The 26,280-nt window shown below is 39.2% G+C and overlaps 1 long non-coding RNA gene across 1 annotated transcript; it reads left to right on the top strand.

Moving 5' to 3' along the window:
• The first annotated feature begins 264 nt into the window (after positions 1 to 264).
• Positions 265 to 15,728, top strand: LOC138224731 (uncharacterized). Its single transcript, XR_011183158.1, has 3 exons — positions 265 to 2,025; positions 4,560 to 4,679; positions 15,183 to 15,728. It is a non-coding gene; the product is annotated as an uncharacterized lncRNA (long non-coding RNA).
• Positions 15,729 to 26,280: the final 10,552 nt, after the last annotated feature.

The raw sequence follows: 26,280 nt of genomic DNA, 5'->3' as shown, positions 1-26,280 counted from the left end.
TCTGATCTTTAGTCTTTAATCTTTTGACTGCCCTTTCTCCCAAAATCAGTACTCTTATGAAGAAGAATATCCATATTACATATGAATGTGATTAAAGAGCTACAAGGTATATTGAACTAGCAGGAAATTACACATTGTTTTCTTCAGTAGTTTAATCTCTGTATTCAAGCTGTAATCTCTATTGTATTAATATTATAAATTAATTACAGCACAGTCCTGTCTGATTAAACAGGATGGTGTGCTGAACACCATGCAGATGTTTTTCAAATATTTTATTTTCCTCAGGTAAGACTGGAAATTTGAACATCTGAACATCTTTGATAGGTTTGACTTGAGTAACAGAACCAAGACTTTGATTAGTAAATTTCAGTTCAGAGAAGAACACGAAGGCAAAGATCAAAAAGGATGAACCTAAAACTTGTCAGTGATACACGAAAGAAACAAAAATCATCTTCATTATGTATGTTTATTAAACCACAATTTATTTAAGAAAAATGAACAAACTGCTTTTGATCAACACTAGAATTCAGGTCAAATACCCTCATTAGCAATTTACAGGAGAGCTATGAATATATAACAGAAGAGGTAAAGCTTTATTTTATCATGCCATACTTAAAACACGAAGATGAAAAATATTGTCTATTGCTAGTTTAATTGCTGGAAATCATTTTTTATTCATCTCTTGGGAGCTGTGCCAAGGCAGAGATTACTGAAGTACTGAAGTTTGTATTTCTGATATCTTTAGTAAGTTAATTCTACACAGGTCTGACTGAAATATTTGGGAAGCTTACCCAACCAAATGATAATACTGTAAATATTAAATGAGGGCAGCGTGGTGGCACAATTTGATCGTTGCAGCGCGGGGGTTCAGTTACTTCGGTGGTGTCTGCATGGTGTGTGTATGTTCTCCCTGTGTTCGTGTGTATTTACTCTGGGTGTTCTGTTTTCCTCCCACTGTCCAAAGACATGCTGGTGGTTAATGGGCTTCTGGGAAAATCGGCCCTGGTGTGAGTGGGTTCCCTGGGCTGCACTGGCGTTCCATCCTGGGCGTATCCTGCCTGGTGCCCATTGCTTGCTGGGACCTCCTCTGCTGCTCCTCTGTGACCCTGTGCTGAATAAAGCCATTAGAAAATGGATGGATGAGTGAAATGGAGGGACATAAGGTGGCAGGTTTCTATTCAGGGGTAAGCTCTGGGCCCTGCTGACAGGTCTCATTGACCTTCAGAGGTTGCTGCAAGAGATCCTCCCCGTCAGACCAAGTGAGTGAACGGGGTGACTGGCACATCGAGCAGTTAGGATCGGTCGGTGTTAGAGGTTTGGGCACAGTTGAGGCCCCAGCCTAAGACATGCCTGCTCATCTTAGAAAAATGGAGAAATGGTGGGTTGAGCTGCAATTCAGAGTACTGGGTCTCTAGCAGAGGGCTTGCTGCTTTCATCAGAGTGTGCAGCTGATACGCAGGCAAGATACTTGTGAAGTTTGCCAGGTTAGCTTCTCAACTTTGCATTTGGGTGATGGATCCTTTGAGTGTCAGAGCTTAGCAGAGTGGAACAATTTACCAGAAAGTCATGTTCCTCCAGATGGCCATCATAAGAAAGCAAGCCTGCAGGAGCCCCTGTACCCCCATATGGGGTACCCCAATCACAGTAAACTGCTCTTGTAATGTAAGGAAGACCAGCAAGAGGAACTCTAGCACTGGCCAAGCAGGTGTCAGAGGGCATCATGGAGGAAGGGACCCAAATCTCTCCGCAGTAATGCAGATCCAATCAGTGTGAATCACCTGTCCCCAAGGGCAGCTTGTATACCCTGCTTGTACACAGTGCTGTCGAAGATTAGCGTCTCCTCAAGACTGCAGCTGATCGCTAAGTGCTGGGATGTAGTCCTCCAGCTTCTCTAGTGTGTTGATCCTTACCAAGGCTCTTATCAAGGACAGCAAACCTTTGGAGAAGAAAGTCCTGTTGGATGGGTCTGCTGAGTCAAAGAAAGGCAATGCTGAAGCTGGAAGATCACTTATGGTTGATAAGGAAGTAAGTAGTGAAATAGAAAATGCTGGCAAGACACCCCATTAATCCACAAAGCGAGGGAGAAGATGAGTGATGTGGCAGTCTCATTAGATAACTTACCCAAAAGTGCTCCGTATATGTGATAATATTCGTCACGGGAGATAATGACTCCGCAATGGGGGACGTGGGGAGATAGGTGAATAATTTTTAGCCACAGCCTGGGAATTCAACTTTATTGTTTCCCAATTGGTGGAGATATCATTAACATTATAAGACAGCGGTCTAAGGGTAGGAGTGCACAACTCCAGTACTATTTGGAAGCCTTTTGGTGCTGTAAATACTGTTTAAAAAGACCTCTGTATAGGAGAAAATGTGTAATTATTATTAGCCATTAATGTGCTACACATTTAGTGCTGAGATACTGTATTACTATGTTATTAAATGTATTCAGAGAGGTTATGTATAGTCTTTGTTTTAAAATTGCCTAAAGAACTGACAATTGTTTACTAATAATATGTTTTACTTTTTTAAATTAGTACAACCTTTTAAACAGAAAAAAGTGTCTGTTAAACAAGAATGAGTACCTAAGATGAAATGTGAAGAAAGGTTCAACTCCTGATATTAAATTTGACTTAATCTTTATTGAACTCTTCTTCAGGACTATAACTTTATCAGTGTTTAAATCCTAAAAGTGTCATGAAACAGGTTATCAAGTTTAATCAATTCTTTACAAAAAGGACCTATTTTAGAGTTGCTATTAAAAATCATTCATAATTAGTTCAGGTCTGTGGATTCTGACCTTGCTTTTCACTGTGCATCTCACAAAACCTCAGGCTATTCTTCCACAGTAAACTGTGTTGTTTATGTGGATAGTTTAATGGAGTGAAATTAAGAAGGTTCTATGGCCTGAAAAGGTTTAAATCAAGGAGTGCATTGAGACTGCTGTAAATTAGCAAAGTGGGGGCAGCTTTAAAATCCTCTCAGAAGTTGTGAGGCTTCTGGCTAACCCATTTTGCTTTAATTATTACAGCTTTTCCACTGAAGTCACTCCATTAGAAAATGATTATGGGTCTTTTGGGACAAATTAGTAATTGTCTACTTGTGAGGCAAAGGACCATTCCTGATGTCTGGAATGGAGAAGACGTACTAAGAGAAAGACACTTAGAGAAAGCCATGCTCTACACGAGGTGTTTTAAAAAAGTTTGAGTTCATCAAACTAATTTCCCTACCGCTGTGTGCCAGAAGATTTAAATTTAATTGAGGGTGCATGAGATGCAGTACATGTACAAAGACCCATCTACAATTCAAAGAAGGATTTTTCTGAATTGACAGTGCTGTTGTTATCTCATGCAAAGTGCTTGGTTTAAGTTTTTTTTTCAGCATAAGATACAATTTGAAAGTAGGTGAATTCACAATGGCTTTCAAATGGGGAGGTTTTGACATTACAGTAAATTGGATTTCTCTTGGTGCAGGTCTCAGTGCTCATGCTTAAATTGGTGAAATAGAGTTTTTTGTGAAATATGTTGAGTTATGCAACCTGTTTTCCTGTTTATTTTAAACTGTCCTGTGAAAAAGGCTTGCTGGTTTAAATGTATTCTGCTCGCCATGTAGTATACCACACTTTTAGTATACTGTCACTGGAGAAATACAGTATATTTTGGATTTATAGCTGTAGGCATCATATACATAAAGTCTGACCTATAAGACACTTTAAATAATGCAAAAGAATGTTTCTTAGTAAGAAAGGCTGACCTTTTACAGTGAGTACTTTTTTCCAAACTCGTCTTCTGCAAGAAAAGGAGACAAATGGGTTGAGAGTCAATACACCTCCTGGTAAATTGGGTTATAAAATTTATAAATGGACCCGAGATGATATGCGTTGCAGTTAGATTACTGGAGAAACAAAAGACAGATTCTGTCCCTTAAGGAAGTAATAAGAGAAAAACATTAAAGGCAGAATGTTTTTCCACAGAGCAATAATACAAAAATATCAACCAATAATGTCCTGAGTCAATATTTCTGTTCAATGACATCTTTTTTGGAAACAGTCTTTGGAAAGAACTGAAGAGTATAGGATTATTTATACATCACTCCAGCAGAAAGGAGTCTGAAAGAGCAGCAGTAGAGAGGAAGTATAAACTGCACAGAATTGAGGCCCTAGTGGGTAGCAATGACACAGTAGGGTTGAAAACTATAGGAGTTACATCTAGTCCTACTGTCCTGCAGTGGCTCAATGAAATGATGGCAGGGTTCTAAGCTAGCCAATTTCTGTGATGTGTATACTGTACCATTACTAATGATTGGGCTTCATTTCAAACTTTTTCCCACATGCGGCTTTGTATTGTCCGATTAGGTGCAGAAAACTGTGTCAAGCCTTAGCGATTCATCTCTTTGTAAACTGTATGGATGACAAGGTAATCTTCCTAAAGGCACATCATGTAAAAGGACATATATTTTTATCCAGGCTGGAATATATTTTGCAATTTGATGATATGTTTGCATTGCATGCATGTTTCATATAAATGGGCATGTTTTCACTCTGAAATACTCATTTTTAGAGGCCTGTTACACAGACAGCTGGTTCTTGGAAGAAATGCATGGGTCCTGTTGTGCCTGTACTTCAAGGGACATGTGAGAATGAAAGACTGAGGGCTAGCTGTTTCTTGTCATCAATTTGGGTAAGTTGTCAAATAGCCTTATCTTACCTTTGACTGTTGATGTTTAGGAAGGGGTTGTGCTACCAGACATGATTACTAATGTGCAGGGATGAAATAAGGAAAATATTTGAAAAGGTCAAATATTCATGTTCTGTGCACAGTGTAATTATCATGAGTATTCCTCTTCTTTTTTGCCAAGTAGATGTGAATAGTAGCTGGTGGAGCTGCCAGATTTACCATCTACAGTGCATTTTATTGAATTATATTTTAGTTGCTGGCATTATTATGTAATTTACAGGTTAATTGAGTACAAAGTCTCATTTGTAATGTCATATACTGTAGGAGCAGCACCCACAAGCCTCAGCTTTCCTTGCTGTTGGTGGACTTAATGAGTTAATGGCCCAGCTGACATATTTAAAAACTTCTTTCAACACTGGCATCAGTGGTACTTTTTAGTGAGGGAAAATAAATCCCAGTTCAGTGTCCCTGCATTGCGCTCGCGCCTGGGAATGGAGGAATTTCTCAGGTTAAATGGCAAAAGCCCAGGGCCTTTCAGCCGGAGAGCGAGTTTTGAAGTCGAAGGAAATTAATGCGGCTGTGTCACATCCTCATGCAGTCCGAGGCTGCAGTGAAGTGATGTAAACAGCGTTTAGACTGCGGTATAATTACCTTGTAAGGCAGCTGCAGTGACATCTTGTATAAAAAAAAATAAATAGGCCTGAAATGCATCACAAAAAAGCTCTTTTTTGCAGTGCGAGCCTTTTTTCTTCCTGTTTTAACAGTATATTACCTGCAGAGCACTTTTTGATCTGTTTTTTATTCCTGCTCCAAGAATTTTAACATTGAATTTGTCAGAAAAGGGCAATGTGAAAGAGCATTTAGGATTACATTCCTGGGAAACATGTTTGCGTATATTCCTTGAAGGAGGCCCACATATATGATATGTTCACGAAAGCCTGTTTATTTAATATTTTTCACCTTTTGGCATGTAACAAGGGGATAGGAGCTTGGCAGTACATTAGCCTTTTTGACTCTGTTAATTATGTAATCATGGGCAAGACCTGTCGAACCATTAGCAGAGTAATGTGTTTCTCTGGCCTGATGTTCATTCCTTGATGACCATTTGGGCATAGTAAATCACAGCCTGGGAAACAAAACTGCTTATTTAACCCATTTTAGAATCTGCCAAATAAAAGGGACCTGATGGCTCAAATGCATTCTCGTATTTTTGAAAAATAACCTCCTTTAAAACAGCTGGTTGTTAAATCTTCATTTTGGGTGCTTCATCTCTAGTAACTGCAAACGATGTAGAATGAAGTGATGGATCTCTCTTAAATCTTGTAGCAATTTCAAGCAGCACTGATTTACTATATTGAGCAATGCAAGTGAGCAGACACCAGAGATTAGCAGTTTAGTGCAATATTACGTTTTACTGGCACTCTGCCACATTAGAAACAAACCCCGCCTCTCCCTTTAAGTGCTACAGCTAAAGAAAAAGAAATTTAAAAAGTTTGCAAACAAAACACAGGCGTTCTAAACTTTTTTGATGGCTTTTGCATTTAATAGCTATATATGCAGCTGAAGAACGCCAGTTCTTTGTTAAATTGGGAAAGCTGTGACAGAATCATATCCGAACATCTAGCAAAATATCAATTTAAACTACAACAAATGAGGCATAACAATTCCAATCCCCCTTTTCAAGAAATATGAAATGGGTAAATCTTCAACACCCCTGTTTATAATAGTTGGATGTAAGACAACGATAGCATTTCCTGCCAACTCTAAATTACAGTAATCCACATAATGAGGACAACCTGGTTTACTTTCCCCACTCAGAGAGCCGAAGCTCTTTGTGGTGCTGAAGAGATGCAGCCTGAATGACAACTGTGCAGAGAGTGTTGATGAGCTTCTTTCCGAAGCTCTGTATCTCCTGGCTCCTGATTTTGGAACAGTTACGGTTATGAAGATAAGTGGATATCTGGAATCAGATGAATCATCCCACACATACAGGCAGATTGCTAGAGACGCGTAGACAAACACAGATTCATCAGTCTCTTCATATATAGATAGGAAAAGTGAAACAGAGACCGACCTAGGTGGAGAGACCACGAGACGGATGTAAATAAACAACTGATAGAATACTGCTTCAAAAATGAAGAAATATGTTCAGGCATAATGACTGCAATGGTTATCTAACATATCTTTTACAATGCACAACTGTAAAAAGTGGTAGGGAGAATTTCTCATCTCTTGCCTGATACTTTAAATATTTTGGTCATTGCTGACAATGATGGGAAACCTATGATGTAAATATTTACTACAGGATACATAACACATTTATTTTCCACAATGCAGATACTTCGTGCGGATACTGGGGAATGCAGCAGAACATTTTCCTCTTGTTAAAGTGCACAGGAAAACATCTCCCTCTTGTGGCTACCGGTTCTTGAAAAGCACAATAACCTGGATCTACACCAAGGCAAGAGGCCTTGTGAGAAGCCCAGAGCCCCAATTCAATTACATTTAGAGCCAAGATCCGAAATGTATATCTTAACAGCAAAAAAAAACCCAACACAAATCTTAAAGGACACTTCAGAGAATAACTGATACACCTGAGATCAGCCAGATATCTTGATATACCGTGGAAAAACAACTAAATTCCCAATTCTGCCCAATGAAAGATGCTAAAGATTTATTTTGTTATTTTGTTCAGCTAAAGTATAAAAACATGCACTGGCCCCCTGGCACTAATAATTAAAGTCCAAGGGCAGCCAACCAACGAATTATTATGTTCTATGTTTTAAATGACTTCAATATATTTACAGGTGTAAACCACCCTTAAGGGAATTGAATAGGGGGAATTTGCACAGTACAGATATATAGGTACCAGCTTTTGAAAACTCTCGGGGGCGCTTGTGTGAAAATGTTTTCAATGTTTTTAACAATGGTTTTTCTGTCCCCCTTTTTCTTCTTGAATGGTAAGAAATGGTAAAGCTTCACTTATGAAGGCTTATGAAGGTTTTCATATTGCCGTTGAAGAGAATGTGTTCCTCTTTGTCGTGCTCTGTTATTTATGGCATCTTCTATATCCAGTGAAACAGAATCCCCATGAATATTCATGCATATGGAGAGCTGAAAAGCACCGTTTATCTTGGCAAAACTTTACATCACACACATGTTCTGCATGTTCATTATGCTGCTAGAAGCTGTGATGTGACAGTTAAAATTGTTCATGGTTTCTAAACCTTTCTATCACATCTTGATAAAAAACAAATTGTGCCTTTGTAGAAAACTTCTACAAAGTCTTTTTAAACCCCTATCTTTTGCGTCTGAACTTTTTCGTCCATCTGGTTTTCTGAAATTCAGATTTATCTATTCTGAAATATATGCCATGTCTCCTGTTACGTTTGCTTGTTGGCAGAACTCATCCGACTCAGACATTTATTTCAGATTAAAAGTCGGTTTCTGATAATGATTTCATTACGATACGTCATTAAACGACAAATCAACTGAAACATACAGTAATTGATAGCCAGATAAAATTGATTGTGGAGACCAGGACTAGCATAATAGATATATAGCACTGTGTATGTCTTACAAACATTGACAAAGTTATAAGGAATTCACTCCTGTTTTGACAATAATTTGATGATGATAATAAAAATAAAATTATCGGGGGTGCTGAAGCTTTGATTTGCCATTTTCCTCTTTTTATACATACTTCTATCTTAGAGAACACAGTTTATCATACCATAGATGGCCATAGATGGCCAGTGATTCAGTAATGGAGTAATCCTGACACTTTATGCCAGATGTTGATGGTTCACCAAGCAGAAGCTCTTTGCTCTCCTGTGGAAATGAGGTCAGCTCATAAAATAGAGAAAATGTTCATCATGACTTTTTGGTTAAAAAGAACAGTAATAAAAAGGGCTAGTTTGTTAGCAGAATCAATAAATTGGCACTGCTATATAGAATCAATGCGGTATCCAACTCAGTACCTTAGAACTATAAAAAAATCCTTTAAACCTCCAAACAGAAAGGCACCAGAAACCTGTTCCTCAAGAGCTGACAGTGATATAACTATCAATGTTTTCTTCTCGGGTCCCACAGGCAGGCAGATGGGCAGATGTGAGGAACAGAAGCTTGTGCACAGTGTTCTTGAGACTGATATTCATAGTTCCTTTCAGCAACCTGATGTCTCCCATTGGTAGCATTATTTTATGGCTACATCTGAATCACACCTGATGAGAGGAAGACAGATCAAACGAATCTCCTTCTAAAGCAGGTTCACTCCCTCACCCATTGTTTTTACACACACAAAAAAAAACTAAGGCTTTCGTGATCCTGTTCCTTAAAGAGTCTAGCCAGAGAAATTTCACCTTAAAACCCAAAGCAAATCCCGGCCCTCCCGTTCATCCTTGACTTGCCTGCCTTCCTGTGTTCCTGGCCCGTGCTTAGGCCATACCAGGGTGTCTCTGAATGATTTAAAGGATTAACAGTAATGACTTCGTTATTGAGCCTGGCTGAAGTGGTCATTGATTTAATGCCCTGCTCCTGTAATTTAATGTACCTTGCAAAGAAAGAACAGAAACTTTAGAATCGTCAGCTCTTACAAGAATGAACAGGGAGTTGCAATTCTGGTCCTGAGAGTCGGGTCCAGTAGAATCTCTATGCGTCTCTTTAAGTCTTCAAGAGCTTAAGGCTGTGTAAGAGGGATACATTGATAACTTAGGACTTTTTGGGATAAATGCAACACTTCTCCCAGGTAGAGAGCTGTTCATTTCTTAAGGAGACACAGAAAAATCATGGATTCCGGCAGTGACAGCGAAGACTAGGGCAGGGAAAACTCCATTATCACATTAGTAAGAAGCAAAAGAAGTTAATCGTCCATAGTAAAGCAGACAGAATAGGATCTGATTTCCTAGCGGTTTCTGTTTTTTTCATGTTTATGGAGTTTACATAAACTTACAATTTGAAATTCTACCCTGTTTCACACTTTTTGCAGGTGAAAATGAACCACGAGTCTCAGAAAATGCAATGTACAGTACTTGGCCGAGTGCTTCCCATTGAAGTAATGGCTGTTTTGGAAGCATCCAGAAATAAAGGGTTGGCTTAGCACATCCCTAGCGGGGAAACAGACCTCCTCCAGCACAGTTACACTATCAGTGTTATCCATATAAGGCCGGGGGAGCTAATGCAGAGAAACAGAAGGTCCACTACAATCCTCCGTTGGGCCTGACCCTAGAAGACCAAGCAGGACAGCTGGATTTCGGCTGCTGCTGGAGTCCAAATAAAAATCAGGCCTGGCAGAAGCGTCAGCGGTAATATAACACAGCTCATCTTACATATTGAAGGGTTAAGGGGGCGATTGCTGGTTTGCCGTGCTGATTAAAGAACTGTGCTTTATTGCCAGAAATGGGACAGTGGTCCCTGGGCAGTGCAATCCTTATGCTTCTCAGGCCATTCTCATTCCTGCAATATCGACAGACCAATGATCCTTTCAGGCTGTGCGTGATGGCACCACAGAGGAGATTCGGTGCATTTCTGTGTCCGGTTGCAGAGAAAGCAAGGGCTCGAGTGGCTCTGCCTGCACGGCTCTGGCTTGCTCTTGCGAGTTTTGCAGCCGTTGAGATGAAGAGTTTGGATTCAGCGTGCACCACAACCCAGCGCGGGCAGAGGAGCTGTCGAAGCACCCCAAAGCTGTTTGATTGGAAAGAGTACAGTGAAACCACAGTGACGTTATGTTTACTGTACTTTTTTTTATCCTTTCATTGAAAAAATAATATTTGAAATGGCATGGACTTTATTTTTGGTCCTCCTAATTCGGTGGGTTACATTACACATCTTTCGCAGATTAGCCATGCAACCCAAGTTGCTAGGATACAAGTTGATTGAAAGAAGTTGAATAGATTTCTGTGATGTGTATCAAACAAAGAACGGAAAGGATATCATTCTTTTGAACACCTTGTGTTGTTGTAACACGAAACAGAATCAAAGCAGGAGAACAAGAAAGTGCCTTGGAAAGAAACATCATTCTTTCAGCAGCGTCAAAGCTTTGATGCTGCTGACTGCTGCAACAGAAAAATAATCTTCTATCTTTTGTTCTTGTCCACCATCTGATCCAGTATTTCATGCCGTTTCTTTTTTTTGTGAGGAAAACGTATTTGTATACTGTGTTCATATACTTATTAAGGAGATGTAGGTATTCTGAACTGAAGTAGGCTTGCTGTAAATATCGTGAGTGGCTTTTTCTTCAGTTTCCATTGTTTTCCCATTCTGGTTCATCAGGTTAGAGTAATCTAGTTTAACCTTGGCAATTCAACAGGTTAGATATGAAAGGCTGTATGCATTCAGCTTTTTCTGCTGTACAGTATCAATGATGATATATTCTATGAAGAATAAAATAATAAAAACCCATTTCCAGTGTTAGAAAACTTGAATGATGGATTGCCTCCAGGGAATATTAATTTAGTACTCTGAGTGTCTTGTAAAATAAAATCAGCTTTAATTAAGTTTATTTACTGTATATATAGGGCCTGTGGGGTTGCTACATGTACATGTTGAACAGCTTGCCAAAATCTGTTTTTACTTTTCCAGTTGTTGAGAATGTTAAATAAACATTTAAGAAAAGCTGTCTCATTTTAAAAGAAGATCAACAATGATAACTCACTGTAGAAAAAAAATTAAACCTTCAGATTGACCTCACTAACAGTCCTTATAAGTATACTGTAAATATCACGTAGCAACCATCACAATTCATTTAGGAAAGTCCATGTCCAGATGTACACGTACAGTGCTGATATCTGTAAGAAGAATGTGATACGACTCTTGACTTATCCTGACCTAACAAATCAGAGCTGTCAGCCTATAGCATTACTATGTACAGTAGCTGTGTCCGCGATTGTTTGCTTTAGCGTCATCCACATGATGCTGATGTAACCAACTTGTGAAGGCAGCTTTACGAACCCCAGCCATGTGTGTGAACTCTCCATCTTGTGCAGGCTGTCCAAAACTCAGCATGGTTTTGAAACGTGGCCTCCATGATGTCTGGGTTAATCATTGAGCCTTTCTGACACAGCCAAATATACATGGAAGTGCAGATCACCCAGAATGGAAGATGTTTAATATTTGTTCTTTTCATGTACAATGTACAGTACATCTGTGTCTGCTTGTAGAAACAAGAGACTGTAAAATTAACAACGTTTTTTGCTTTTTAAGTGTCTGGTGTTCTTTGCATTTTGACAGCATGCATGTAACTGCAGTAAGCACGTAGATTTATTATTTACAAGTAGATTTGTAATGCAGACGAAGACAGACAGCTTTTGGGATCACTAAAGAAAGTCTGGGACCCTCAGTGCAGCTAAGGTTTTTAAGAGATGCATGCCTAGAATTTATAGCACAGGAGCTTAAAATAAACAAGGGTGTTTCAGGGAATTTCAGAGTCTCTAAGTGAAAATAAATCCATAGATGTGTATTTGTCATTCTTTTACACTTTTATTTTTAGTGATAGGAAAGTCAAATTTTCCCATTTCAGAAGGTAATAAAAACCATCTTAAGTAGCCCTTAGAGTTCTTCAAAATCCAGTTCTCATTCCTGCAATATACTTAAACTATAGACAGACCAATGATCCTTTCAAATAGAAAAAAAGAAACAGGAAAAAAAATCAATCTGGTGTAAAATCAGTCTGTACATACTGTATTTATAATTTCATCACATATTTTTACTTTTACAGCAGTAACATAGTTTTTTAAGTGAAAAGGCTGCGGACAATATTCTGGTTAATAGCTGGGTTTATTGTTTTGTATTTTTAGATTGCAGCTAAGATCATAGGAAAAGCCGACCACAGCGAGTCCAGGCTATCAACCTATCAGTGCTCATCACTGTTCTCATCATTAAGTGATTCTAGCACAGCATCAGGTCTAGATCTGAACGTTCCCTGGGTCTCTGCCACACTGCGTTCCCTGCGATCCCTAGTAATCCATCCATCCACCTGCCTATTATCAGAAAGTTGCTTATTCCTGGTAAAGGTCACAGCAGCCTGGAGCTTCACTAGTAATCCTTTCCAGGCTCTGATGTCTCTGTGTGAACAAGTGTGGACTTGTATTGGCAAGATATAACCCTATGCTGCTTTATGTTTTTATTCTTGGTTATGATATATAATATATTTGTAATCTAATTGACAAATTCACTACTTGGTTGCTTCATTACATCTTAACAGGATGTCGTTTTCCCTTGGTATGTTTTCAGACAATTACTTGAGCCACCAGTGTGTGCCCTGGTTTAAATAAATTAAAATGGATTTGAGAGTCTACATCCTGCTTTTTAAATTGTTTTTGATTGATTATTGTCAGAGAGAACCTCATTAATTTGCGTTGTACATTGTTATTTTTCCTTTTTTCCTTTTTCCTGGGCCATAATCATGCAAAGTGAGTTGCGCTAGTCGAGATGGATAAAGTGCGTGGTCGACAAACCGTGGTTCCGTGGGAGAAAATTGACTCCACCATCGCAGGACCTAGAAATTGACAAATTCATGCTATTGTAAGAAGAGGAAAGAAATTACTTTTTCAACCTCGTTGTTTGAAGTGTCGTATCCAGCAAAGGCTTCAACTCTCTACTTGTCAGCTGCATTGATTTCCCATGATTAATGTCCATGAATCCCATGGAAAAAAATAAACCTTTTTCAGGATTTGAACCTCCGGGCATTTTGTGTTTTTATACTTTTATAGAAGAGGGCAGTCAATAGCCCAGAGTATATGTAAGTAACACATGACAAAGAAGATGAAGAGTCTACAGAGGCATGCTCTTACTAAGTACATGTTTCTCTTATGGCTCCTGTAGAATGGTCTTCTCATTAGGACCTGTGCTTATTTGTTTCCAAGACAACAAAGCTTTTCTCATTAGCAATAATGTGTCGTATCCAATCAGTCAGCTTCCAGGAGAATTCTGGTGGGTCTATTAGCCTTTGCCCTGTACACTAATGCTCAGATGAGAAGGACTGTGGAGTGAGTTTTAGACTACCAGACTGTGTTTAGAGGTTGTGTGTTACTGTAAGGCTACAGGTAGGAAGTACTGTATGTTTTCTTAGGACCATTTTTTTATGTTTTCACAAAACAACTGACAAAAAAAAAAGCAATTGAACATTTCATTTATGTTGTCCATATACTATTCTGGAAAATTTCAGTTGTCTGTAAACACTGAAGTCCCTGTTCCAAATAATGTCAGATGCTAAAGTATTGGAGGGAGCAGACACATGGAATTAGAAGAATTAGAGGATGCCAATTTCCTTGTTTTGCTCTTGACATCCAGCAGATTAAGCAGTGGGCTGCAGCGGAGCTGGAACCCATACTTCTATTACGAGTCCCAGAATGAACAAAACTCATTCTCTTTACAAATATCTGCTAGACTGTGAATCCAAAGTGGGATAGAGAAAGGGAACTTAACTGTAAGGAGTTTATGATTAGGGAAAATAGGAGAACAGGCAGCCATGTCTTTGGAGCTAAGCGCTAAGTTGTAATTTATTACTTAATTAGAGGTCCAAAATGCAATTTACAGTGTCTAAGGGGAATGCTTACACAAATTAAATCTTGAAACCAAATGGCAAGACCAGACACACATCAAGTGGACGCCAAGATGCAGGAAAATCAGAATTAAACCTGACAGATAGTCCGCACTGGAGCAAAGGAGGAGAAACGCAATTTAAAGTTTGGCAGAATTAGGCCTCCAGCAGATCTCCTGTGCTGAAAGAGTGGAGAACTTAATTTATTGTCACCTCTCTTTCCGATTAAATTTATAAATGTGAGTATGTATTATATTGTAATACCCTAGAGAAGCAGAAATAAGAATCATAGAAATTAAAGTATTCAAGACAGGAAGTCCATTTTTACTCTGAAGAGACCTAGGATAATGTGTCCACATGTTCAGGTCAAAATGAGTTCATTGGAATTGCATGTGCCAAAGAGTCCGAAGTGTTCGACTAGTGGCAGAGTTAAATGTGTTTTCTCAAATTGAAAAGCGGCAAGGCTACTGTGGAGCAAGGTCGTTTTATTCCCTAATAGAGCACTGAAATCAACACAACAAGAGCTAGCAGATGAATTGAGGCCTGAGAAATAGTCTCAACCTGCGACAGTATGTCATCAGCTTCACGTGCCGTGTGGTATAGTAATGTTGACTATTGTCAACAGAAAGAGGAGCAGAAGTGGCAGATTGTTGGACACCTTGAGACAGTGGTCCCAAAGACAAGGCAAACCATAGTGGTGACAGTGGGCATCCCTGATTCTAGATGCTCTGCAGCAGAACAGGAGGAACAGCTCCCACCTGTTAATACCGTGGCCGAAGGGTTGACATATTGTATATATAATAGAGAAGAACATTGCACTTTGTGCTATCCCTGCCGCCAGCAGTCGCTGCTTCTTTCATTAATACAGATATTAAATGTCGCCAGAGTGCCATCAATGTTAGCGTCAGTTTTTACCCATCTATGGAAAAGCCTCTCATGAAACTCCACTCTTTGTTTTCCCCATCCAGCTGCTGGCAGTCTTGTCACTTGTCTTGCAGAAGGCCTTCTCCTTTCGTCTCTGAGAAGACCCTCCAGTCCTTCTTCAGCTCAGCCATCATCCACTCTTCACAAGTCTCTCCCAGCCTGCACCCGTCAGGATGTCACAGACTCTTCTTTCACCCCAGTGCCTTCTTTTCTTTCACTGTCTTTGATTCTGGTCGTCCATCAAACCCCTTCTGCACTGTGGCCATCGATCAAAACATAAAGAATTGTGCACTTTTAAAATTTTCATTTGACAATATGAATTGACCCAAATATACCAAATCATTTAACGCTCCAGATGTATTTCTGTACTGTTAATACAATACGGATCTTGTGCCTCTAGGTTTATTAGTAGTTATATATATATTTATAAGTTTCTGTGTAAGAGCAGATTTGTATGAGTACAGCATACTGTTAATGTTTAAGACGCTGATAAAATCTTAAAATTCTTGCCTGTGCCTTTTACTCTTAACTATACTTCTTTACCTGATTATTATTATTATTTGATTTTGTTTTATATGAATTCACCATTCATGTCCTGTATGGCTGATTTAGTTTTTGAAGATTTTTTTCCTCAAAGTTTGAAATAAAGCTTTGATTGACTGATAAGCGCAATTGTGATAAGCTCAATTTACGGCATCTATTTTCTCTCAGCACTCCTCCATTGATATCATAATAGGTTTATTTTGTATCTTTCCCTGGGAGCACCAGAAAAGTTATTTTTACTTTTTTGTGGGTATGTGTGCTGAAAATTGTATAAGCGCTTACATTCACCTTCACAATCTTGCACTGTGTGGTTAATAAGAGCTTTTATATTACGCATGCAAGAGAAAAGGTCAGTGCATTCATTCTTTTTTATGGGGCACTGGAAAATAGCAAACTAAAAATATAGTGCTGGCATGAATTAAACTAATTATCGCAATTACAATACACAGTTTTCAAGTGTAAATTTAACTAAAAAGAATCGATTCTTTTCCCTCTCATTCCTTCCTTTTATGCATTTTCTTTTTACTTTTAGGCAGTTTAATAGTTATGGAAGGCAGTGGAGCTCTTGTCATTCCTGTAACCTGTTTCAAAATAATGCATACTGTAGGTATCCATGAAACCAGGAATAGATCATGCACGAGTCTCCCCAAATACAGCAAGTGTCTGGGTGGCAATGAAATTAAGTGTAATAGACCATCATTCCCATTGTTTTCTGAAGACAATGAGTGTTTGGAACCTGGACTATACTGATGTTATTGTGTGCAGGACTCTTTATTTTAACCCAACTCTACATAAGTCAGAGAACTGTATACATGACCCCAGGGCTCTCTTATTGAAATCTTTTATGCCTAGTTTTCTTCTAAATTACTTCCCTACACATGTAGAGCATTGAAAGTCAAAGGGAAACTTGGAGCACAATTCAGCACAATTCAACTAAAAGTCACATCTACAAAAGCTCTTCCTGGCATTTAGTGAGAAGAGTTAGAGAGCTGGAGATCTTTAAAAACAGCAAGTCAAGCAAAAATTGCTAATGTGAGCAATCAATCCACTTTCTAGGCTAGCAACTGGTAACATCAGTGAACTTTCAAAGAGTCTTTCTTGAAACTTTCTGCTGCATACAGTTTTTTTGTACATAATGTAGAGTCCAGGCCATTTGAGCAATACTCCTATACTTTCATTGATTGTCTTCTCTTTCATGGAAACAGAAATGCATATATGTGTTAACTTACAGTATGTGTTATAAGTATTACCACAAGAAGTGTTCTGAGGACTCTCGTTCGTGCAACAAAAATAGTAATTGTAATCTAACTTCTACATTACAAAGAATCATTAAATCATTACAACTTCTACATTACAAAGAATCATGTGTTATTATGCCATGTCATGAAACACACATGGTAATAGGTTTATCCATCTGAAATCGAACTATTCATGGATAAGAACGGCACAGATTAATTTAATCAGCTAAGGCTTTACCACATCTACAGTTCTACAGCTCAAAGCTTCCGCCTTATATATCCGAAAATAAATTGAAAATGTGCAGGTTTTCCTAAAAACTGAAAAAGAGCGCTTGTTGTCTGGATAATGTGTTCAATTGACCGTGGCTCCCCAGATGGCTGTGTAGAATCTAGCCAAGTGTCACCAAGGTCAGTTGTGCTTAAATGGCCGGTACCTCTAGCTAGCTGAACTATAGCGCCGTCCTGTGGTGAGTGCTGGAGGGTGTTGGGCTTATAGTGCTGTCAGTGAGAGCTGCATCATTCCTCCATTTTGGTACTAAATCTGCTGAATATGCAGTGGGACTTCTTATTCTAAAACAGAAGATGCCTTCAGAGAGAAGTGTGCATTGTCCTTCAGGTGTAGTACATGACAGCTCCCTTTCAAAAATCACACCGAAATAACAGGCTATTCTGAATTTAGAGAATAATAATTGTATACAGCACTGATAACTCGTTTCCAAAATGCAGATCTTCACACATCAGACTCCTAGCTTAGGAGAAAGTAAGGAGACAAGAAACAGATGAACAGATGGAAAAATATTTTCAAACAATTTGCAAGTCCTACCAGGTTTGATGAAGATGAAGAAAAAGTATGATGATGCATTTACAGTGAAGAAGAAATAAGCAGAGATAAAACCCGCGTTAGTTTGTTGGTAAGAGGTACAGGGCTCAAGTGCCCGACTGATAAGTGGAGCAGGGAACTGTCCACTCATAGCTGTGGCAGCATCGGTGCTCTGGGAACACACAGAGGACTGTTTCCAAGCTCTTACTTCATGGTTATGTTATTGGTTACAGGCCTCTGCTGCAGTTGGGACTGCAGAGAGCCTTGAAAAGAAAGTTTTATTAAACTAGATGTATCACTTGCCTATCCCAATCCAGCCATTTGCTGATAAGCACACGTTGTCTTTTATCCTTGTCTTTGCCTGTGTCTACTGTTTTTCTGTTTTGTACTGGGGATTTTTTAAACACAGGAAGAGCACGTTATGTATTTGATATGAAAAATCACTCATAACAACATGCAAATGTTGTCTTTTTTTCTTTAGATATTTGCTAGTTCTTTTGCTGAACTTCAGAGAATCTTTTGTGTGAGAAGTTTACTTAAAAATTTCCCCACTATACAGCCTCCATATGTCAACAATCACATACCATAAAGTATGTGATTGTTATTTACTCCACGGCCTTTTGTTTAATTGTTATTAATAAGCTTTTACATGTTCATTATTTCTTAATATGATACAGATTCTTGAAAGTTCCACTCAAATTATGGTAGGCAAATATACTGGAGAATGTTTTCTAATTATAATTATTTCCATAGTTACAGTATAAGTTCTATATAGCTTCCAGCTATAAACAGGCATTTAATTCCAGTAAACAAGTTCATGAGTTAGAATTGCAAATAGTTCCACTTAATTAGATAGCCAAGAGTGCACAAATGCACTGACCTTGTTTATAGCACAACAATTCCTGTGAGTTTAGTCTCCATAAATGGCAAAACATCCCTGGCTACAGTTGTGAATGTTCTAAATTTCCATCACACAATTTGAGAGCAGAAAAGCATATTCATGGTCACAAACCTAGGTAAGCAAACAAGAGAACAAATATCAAGCTTCAGATCAAACAACTGGCCCACAGCCATATATCACCATGGATTAGGGCTTAACTTAAGAGGAAAGGCCCTTTTGCTTTGAAGTAAAGTGTTGTAAACATATGGAAAGGACTGATGTAAATATTCGGAACATACATGGCTACCATATAATGACCTTACAGTGCTGTCAGTGAGAGCTGCATCAGACTGTTCCAGTACTAGATCTGCTGAATATGCGGTGGGGCTTGTGTGTTGAAAAATGAAAGATACTGTGGTTGTTTCAACACTGCTTGTCCCTTCCCAACCAATCTCCCCAGTTGTTTCTTTTGACTGGCCTCCCACATGGACTGTGGTTGTCCCTCCTGAGCCGCACAAGAACCTGTGCCCTCCTGTCTTTCACCTCTGCCTCTGCACTTGGCACCCTACACTCAGCCTGGCCTGGAGGCTGGCTTGGTTGCTCAGAGACTTCCTCATCTCTTCACTTACTACATTTAGGTGCTTTTGCATTTGCTCTCAGCCTGGCTGCTTTGCAGTTGGCTCATCAGTCTCTCATGATCAGCCATCCTGGTTTCCAAGCTTATCTTCTGTTGCCTGTCAGTCTGCAGAACAGTGTTTTTCCTACTTACAGTAACACCCTTTAAGTAATTTGTTCATCTTGGTCTTTTTGCTTGCTGTTCGTCTTTTGGACCTTCCACCTCTAGTTTTACCATATCAGAGCACTGCAGTTTATTTCTCTTCCTCTGCTGCCCACCTTCAGCGAACTTGGGTGTGGCCTTTTCTTCTTCCTTCCTGTCTTATCATTTGGAGAGAATTTTGAAACCTCAGGTAAAGTCATGGGTTGGTTGCAGCTCTGCTGTTTCCAGCTGACCTCCTGTTGCAGGGCATTTTTATTCAGGTTCTGAAGTTGACTCCTGCCATATACAGTACCTTCAGAGGTCGCATCTAGCATCTCCTTATTTTTTCTCATATCCTTATCTAAGAGGGCCCTCACAGGTTGCAGAGAGGCTACACCCCATACAACCCAAACATAACAGAGCACCCAGAAGCTCAAATCCCATTCCAATAGGCTAGCCTTAGGGGAAACAGACACACATTCACCATTGGGTAAAACAAAACATCACCCCTTATTAACAGGGTTTGATTAAACACCGAAGCAAAACAAATACTGTAAAACCCTAGTTCTTCTTTGAGCTTATAGTTATGCAAGACACCAATGCATAGTTGAGAATAGTGTTGAAATACGTTTATTTGCTAACAGAGAGTCTTCCAGACAGTGAGCAGATGGACACCTTGCTGTCTTAGAGATCAGCTCAGGATCAGAACAGGAAAAGTTCACTTCAACATCTTCTGCTATCATAAATGTCATGTTTTGGACACGGACACAACATATTTAAACGCAGCATAGAAAAGGGCTGATATTTGTAAACAACTACAGCTGTTTGAGAATGTCATATGCTCTTTCAGTCAGTCAAATAAGAACTTGTCCTTGCTAGAGTCATACAGCAGGAGTACTGCCTCCTTTCTTGACATAAAGGAACTATAACTGAATTCTACAACAATTAATTAAATGTTTTTCTTTAAATCTCTCTGAAGACAAATAGGCAGCTAAGCTGATTATTGGCCAAACTCTTGTGTATAAATGAAACCTCTCTTAACCAAAAAGATTCCCACCCAAACAACTTGCGAAGTACCGATGGGTCATTCAGTAGCTCCTTTCTCCCCTCTTCCTCTGTTACAGCACATACAGTAACAGAGGCTCTGCTTTCTCTCTAGACAGGAGAGGTAGACTGTCACTGAAAGTCTTCCCTCCCTACTGTTTAACGTCATCCCAACAGTCATCTGCCTACTATTAGTCTGCCATCTTGTCTGAACCTGCCACTCATTGCTTTATGCAAAAAAATACTCCTTTAAACCCATATCATGTCAAAGATGGCTTGCGGCTTTGTTGGTTAGGTTTGAGTGTTTTGATTTACAAAGAGAAAGTCAGTGTAAAATGCTGTGACAAGCCAGCCCAGTGCCAGCTCAATTCAGCGGTACCTTCCTTATTCAGTGGTACTTACACACTGTAGCTTACAGAGACCCAGACTTGGAAATAAAACACTGAGGTATCGCCATTGCAACATTATGATGACAACTTACAGTATATATCAAACTGATCAATACTTAAAAACTTTCAGGCTTTTCACTCATATCAGTGAGGAAAATCTTTTGGTGAGTCTACTCAAATGACAACAGCTGAAGAATGGGCTGTCTGTGACAACCTTTTTCATCCTCAAGCTAGAATAAAGCAAATCCAAGCATATTTCATGCACAAGCTTGCACAAGCTAGGGTATTTCTTAGTTATGCATTCTTGATCTTTGCTGACTTGCAAAGGATTAAAAGAAAATCAAAAATCCATCCCAATATAAGTGCGATGAGCAGTGCTATCACAAGGAACATGATGATGCTTGACCACTAATAATGAAAACCTGGAGTGACTATTTTGGAGCTCAGACATCTAACAAGACTGAGTAGCCCTGAAATGACCTAAAAGCTGACCGATGAAATGAGACATTTCCTCTATTGTGGGGAAAATACATAATTAAAGTGATAGTTTTCTTTATGAAATTCATCTTGCCTTTCAGTTAGCATTTGTTTGCTTCTCGTTATGTTACTGGCTATATTGGTGGTGTTTTCATATTGGGGTGGAAAGACAGTGCATTAATCTTTTTAAAATTTATGATGTTAAGAAGTTCCTGAAATCCATGTATTTCAATGATTGAAGTCAAAGTGGGATAAGAAGGACTTCAGTCTGAAGGTCATCCTGATGAGACAATCCATGTTTGTGCCTTCATACTGTAGCTTAAACGAGATCAGTCACGGCAATCTGCAGACTCCAGCATTTAGCCATTGTTTAATTTACGGAGTACTTCACTGACAATGCAAGAAATAATGAGGAAAAAAATCTGCAAGGTTTTAGAAGTGAAATGGAATAAAATTACAAGTCTACTTAAAACAGATCTGTTTTGCAAGACCCCGTCACCCTATCTAATAGCTGTTTGTGGTGACTTCAATTGAACAAATAGTGTTTTATTTTCTCCTCAATGGCATGATGCCGTCTTTTATCCAGCTACTCAGCAATGTGTTATGTACACAATGACTGCAAAACGTCAGGATTTCACGGACCATGTGGGGGTTGACATCGGCAGAAATTGTACATTAAGCATAATTCCACGTTTTTCAGTGCAGTTCGTAAAATGTGTCCTTAATGACCTGATGTCAGTGAAAATATTACAGAAAATTACTGCCAATATCCAGATTCTAATTACCCATACCTAAGCTATATCTGAGACCGTGGAGTGGGCACTACAACATGACAGGAGTCTCAGTGATCAAACCCCTCAGACCAGATAGGAGCCAACCTGGACACTTTTTAGAGCGGAACTACAGTAGGTGAGGAAATAGAAGACTCAATCCAAAACACAGTTCCCTCTTACCTAATCAATTAAATTATAACAATTGTCACATTACAGTTTTCTGTTCACTTCAATGTGATAGGTGTGATTTTATAAAGGGCAGAGCTTAACAGACAAGGTATTGATTTGAGTAATAATCTAAACCAGCTTCCAATTGAAATGTAAAGCTGTTTCGACCTAAAGGTGTTATATCAATAGGCTGTGTTGTCAATGAAAGTATCTACACTTGCATGCTGTGCCTTTAATCAATCCTCTCTTGGTTAAAGATAAAAAGGTATTAAAGAAGATACACTGGAGAGTTTTGTTAAATATTTACTTATGTAAATACTTCAGTAGCTGATACGTTAGCAGATCTAGGTAAAACCGTCAAAGTACAAAATCAATGTTGTTTTATTATAGTGCATACAGTAATGCCAGAATAATTAGTTATCAAAAAACAATTTTTTAAAACTTTTTAACAGACTTCTTTCCTCCTCTGAAGCTCAGCAGTGTGAGCCTGGTCAGTACCTGAATGGGAGACTCCTGGGAAAGCTGAGGCTGCTGCTGGAAGAGGTGTCAGTGGGGCCAGCAGTGGACGCTCACCCTGTGCTCGGTGGGTCCTAATGTCCCAGTTTGGTGACGGGGACACTATACTGTAAAAAGGCCCCATTCTTCAGACATAAAACCAAGGTCCTGACTCTTTGTTGTCATTAAAAATCTCAAAGTATTGCTTGAAAAGAGTAGAGGTATTACATCGGCATCCTGGCCAAATGTCCCCCTGACCTTTACCCATCAATAACCCCCGTCTCTGAACTGGCCTCATCACTCTGCTCTCCTCCCCACTGTGATGCATGACCAGAGCTCTGCCAGATTCCTGGACAGCAGAGGTGAAAGGCCACCTGCAAGTCAACAAATTCATTATGAGCAAAAGAGTCCTGTACGTTTAATTTTGTTTGTCGTTTATTTTTATGTTATGATGTGTTACTTTTATCTGTTCTCAATTGAGGACATTTTCTGCAGTTTAATTTAGTATCCGTTTTCTAATCGTTTTATCCAATACAGAGTGGTGGGGGGCTGGAGCCCCTCCCAGAAGTCAGTTAACCCGCCAGCATGTCTGAGGACTGTGGGAGGAAACTGGAGCACCTGGAGGACACCCACATGGGGGCAGGGGGAACATGCAAGCTCCACACATAGCATCCAAGGAGCAGAACTGAAGCCAGGGCCCCAGGCGCTGATAGACACCTCCACTGACTGCACCTCCACGCCACCCTTCAGTTTATTAGCACGTAGTAAATTAATGTGTACATTCTCAGAATGGGACGACAATATAATGTATCAAATCAAAGCAAGCAGCCAAGCTAATTGCTTTATTCTCACTGCAAGGATGAACTGAGTAGCATAGTGTTGTTCTTTGGCTTTTACTTTGTGTTTCCTAAATTAAGGTAGAATAGACATTTGATTACCTTTTAATTTGTTTTTCTGTAACATGTATACATGACAGCAGGAATGACAGTACACCTAATATCAAATTCTGTGAGATGTAGATAGTACAATTTTGTATTTTATGCCCCTATTGACTTTGTATTTATGTGTAATAGGACATCGGTGCTTATGCCATTAGGATACATTCTAACATTTGGTTTAAAGAATTCAATTAGTGTTATTAAAAACAAAATCCAGGGCAGTATCTGATAATATTTCAAACCCAGGATTGCAAAAATCCCTGTTTCCTAAGAGCTATTGAATTAAATTCCTCAGATGTTCATTTCGTGTTTCATGACTTCAATATTTTTTTCTTTCTTTTAGAAGGAAAAGGGAAAATGCTTGCACCACTTCCTCTGAGCTCCCATTTGTAATTTTGCTAGAAGCATTTTAGTAGGAAAAAAAAAGTAGAGAAATATAGCATCCCATTTTCTGATTGCTTTGTTATCGACATATATCTGCATATCTGACATGTGTTATGGATTTATGACTGAAAAAAAAAACAAGAACAGTCCTGAGGGCAAGATGCCAGTTGTATTGTAATATTACAAGCTCTAAAAATCTCTTATGCAATTATATCGGGGAAAAAAACGAATTTAAACAAAAGGTATGTCACAATCTGAGATAGTGGCTGTGGCCTGTCAGCTGCCATCATATCTTTTACCCCACCTACACAAATTCTTCAAGACAGATACACCGTGGCAATCTCGTCACACAGAGATATATTATTGACTTGGACAGAAGCGACAGCAAGGAGAGGTGATACAAGCTTTAAAAGTCCCAAAAAGGTCTGGAGAACTCAACCCTTTCAGAAACACGTGGCAGATTAGAAAGCAAAGACCAATGGACAGAGGTGGACAAAAAGAAAACTCATGTTTGGGACTGAAATGTATCTTTACAAAAGGATAGCAGATGTCAGAAACAAGCTACTCAATTAGTCGATGATGATTGTTAAAGCACATTTTTCTGGCAGCGTTCCATACAATAGAACCATCAAATTATGGATCACTGGTGGTCAAATAAGCAAGATGGGAATAAAATCTTCTGTTTTTGGTCTGTTACGTTTTGAAACTTTGAAATTAGTCCCCCCAAAAAATTGTTCACCACAAGAAAGGGCAAAATGTGATAAATGACGGTTACAGCAAAGCATGAAAAAATAAAAAAAAGGAGAGCCTGAAAGAAATTATGGAAAAGGACAGTGAATGATTTGACCCCAGATTTGTTTAGGGATATTATTCTTCTCCTCAGTTAAAGGCCAAGTAGTTAGTCAGCCTCCACAGCACCGCCCAGCTATCATCACGCTGTCTAAGAACATGACGTGTTTTAGCCTTGCACATTTCTCATCACCTCTGATCCCTTTCTGGAGTACTTGGACAAATTATTGGCTTGTTTTTTTTAAAAAAACAACTCTGAGATCAACTTGTCGCCTTGTTTATAGTGAGCGTGTAGGAATTGTTTAATGATCTAGATCATCAACCCAGGAAAGTATTTTTTTTTCATATATCTAGAGGAATATACATGGATAGTTGAGGAAGGGAGATTCTATCACTCAGCAATGACAGAATGACAGAAATGGCTGAGATGAAAATAGTAGGATGACCCTGGTCTGGCCCTCAGGGTTAATTCCAGTATTTAAAATTTCATTTCTGTTAGAATTTCAGTCCTGATCTCCTGGTAACAGAGCAAGGTAATTTTCAAAGCACTGGTTTAAATCACTTCCCCTGCTAAATTATTTAAAGAAGGGAATTAAAAGCAATCAGACAGGCCATTACTGTGCTGAGAATAGAAGATTGACTTGTACAGGAATGTGCCTCCATTTTAAAATAATGTGCAGATTGCTCAGAATTGGAATATCATTTTAAATTAATTACGTTATTGGGGGAAAGAAAAGGTCTTATCATTGACGAAAGACAGATGTAACGAGGAGAATGATATTAAACACAACCTTCATTTTTATTGTAAAGGGGAGATTAACTTGCCCCAACACACTCCAACGAATTAATGCTCTCAAATTGTTTGTGTTCGCTCATGGGCTTTGCTGGTTCAAAGCCAGGCAGTTAAGTGTTTAAACAAGACTTGTGGAGCTCCGAGGATTACAGGAAGACTTCCCTGCCATCTGGAGGCGTTTGGCAGGACGGGCATCATCTCGCAGTGGTCTAAAACAGGCATTGCCCTCATGCCTCAATGCCACAGTGAGCTCATTTGCTCGCTAGTCCAGTCTCTCACCTTTGTAATGGTAGGCTCAGCTGCTTCAGTCCTTATGGGTGCAATGCACGCCCCACGTACAGTAGGTCAGGAACGAATGCAGAAATCACAGCTCCTGCCTTTGCTACACCTGACCCGAAAGAAAACCTATTATCCTCACAATTAAGGAGCTCTTCAGTGTGTGTACAGCATTCATATTCTGAGGCTGTCGTCCATGAAATGTGGATTCTTGCGAATCCAAAAGTGCACATTTGCAATTAAACATCTCTTCAAGGGCGGTTTGTGTTAAGTGTGCTGAATCTACACCCATCTGTGCTCTCCGGGGGGCTCATGTCTTCCTTACACAAGACGATCACATTGTGCTGCAAGTCAAAGGGAATCTGGAAAGCGTGTGAA

This window comes from Lepisosteus oculatus, chromosome 23 (assembly GCF_040954835.1).
Source record: "Lepisosteus oculatus isolate fLepOcu1 chromosome 23, fLepOcu1.hap2, whole genome shotgun sequence".
Lineage (NCBI taxonomy): Eukaryota > Metazoa > Chordata > Actinopteri > Semionotiformes > Lepisosteidae > Lepisosteus > Lepisosteus oculatus.
The sequence above is the reverse complement of the archived record's forward strand: the minus strand, read 5'-3'. Positions and strand labels throughout refer to the sequence as shown.